The sequence below is a fragment of the Tachyglossus aculeatus genome, chromosome X1 (assembly GCF_015852505.1).
Source record: "Tachyglossus aculeatus isolate mTacAcu1 chromosome X1, mTacAcu1.pri, whole genome shotgun sequence".
Classification (NCBI taxonomy): Eukaryota; Metazoa; Chordata; class Mammalia; order Monotremata; family Tachyglossidae; genus Tachyglossus; species Tachyglossus aculeatus.
In genome coordinates, this window is record NC_052101.1 from 31,286,666 (window position 1) to 31,288,437 (window position 1,772).

A 1,772-nucleotide genomic window follows, 5' to 3' on the forward strand; every position below is an offset into this window, starting at 1 on the left:
GCGGCGACTGAGGGGCCTGAGGCGACCGGCCGGGGCGGAACCGGCGGCGGCGGCGGCGCCGACCGGAAGCGGCTGCCGCAGCCGGAAGTGGGGGCCGCCGACGGCGCCGCGGTGACCCGGATGTAGCCCGAAGGGCCGCGGAGAACGGCCGGGAGTGCGCATGCGCCCCCCCGCCCCAACCAGCCGCTCCTCCGAGTGGGCGGGGCCGAGCGGACCGGGCCCGGCATTCAGTCATTCTGTCATTCAGTCATTCATTCATTCAGTCGTATTTATTGACTGTGTGCGGAGCACTGTACTAAGCGCTTGGGAAGTCCAAGTTGGCAACATAGAGAGACGGTCCCTTCCCAACAGCGGGCTCACAGTCTAGAAGGCGGGTTCATTCATTCAATCATATTCATTCATTCAGTCATATTTATTGAAAGCTTACTGTGTGCAGAGCACTGGACTAAGCGCTGGGGAAGTACAAGTTGGCAACATAGAGAGACGGTCCCTACCCAACAGAGGGCTCACAGTGCAGAAGGCGGGTTCATTCATTCAATCATATTTATTCATTCATTCAATCGTATTTATTGAGCGCTTACTGTGTGCAGAGCACTGTGCTAAGCGCTTGGGAAGTCCAAGTTGGCAACATATAGAGCCGGTCCCTACCCAACAGCGGGCTCGCAGTCTAGAAGGCGGGTTCATTAATTCAATCATATTTATTCATTCATTCAATCGTATTTATTGAGCGCTTACATTGTGCAGAGCGCTGTACTAAGCGCTTGGGAAGTACAAGTTGGCAACATATAGAGACGGTTCAACCCAGCAGCGGGCTCACAGTCTAGAAGGCGGGCTCATTCATTCAATCATATTTATTCATTCATTCAATCGTATTTATTGAGCGCTTACATTGTGCAGAGCACTGTACTAAGCGCTTGGGAAGTACAAGTTGGCAACATATAGAGACGGTTCAACCCAGCAGCGGGCTCACAGTCTAGAAGGCGGGTTCATTCATTCAATCATATTTATTCATTCATTCAATCGTATTTATTGAGCGCTTACTGTGGGCAGAGCACTGTACTAAGCGCTTGGGAAGTACAAGTTGGCAACATCTCCAACAGCGGGCTCACAGTCTAGAAGGCGGGTTCACTCATCCAATCGTATGTATTAATCAATCGTATTTATTGAGCGCTTACTGTGTGCAGAGCACTGTACTAAACGCTTGGGAAGTACGAGTTGGCAACATATAGAGACGGTTCCAACCCAGCAGCGGGCTCGCAGTCTAGAAGGCGGGCTCATTCATTCAATCGTAGTCATTCATTCATTCATTCAATCAATCGTATTTATTGAGCGTTTAATGTGTGCAGAGCACTGTACTAAGCACTTGGGAAGTACGAGTTGGCAACATACAGAGACGGTCCCTACCCAACAGCGGGCTCGCAGTCTAGAAGGCGGGTTCATTCATTCAATCATATTTATTGAGCGCTTACAGTGTGCAGAGCACTGTACTAAGCGCTTGGGAAGTACAAGTTGGCAACATAATAGAGACGGTTCCTACCCAACAGCAGGCTCGCAGTCTAGAAGGCGGGTTCATTCATTCAATCGTATTCATTCATTCATTCAATCGTATTTATTGAGCGCTAACTGTGGGCAGAGCACTGTACTAAGGCTTGGGAAGTCCAACTTGGCAACATATTAAGACGGTTCCTACCCAACAGCGGGCTCGCAGTCTAGAAGGCGGATTCATTAATTCAACCATATTTATTCATTCATTCATTCAATCTTATTTATTG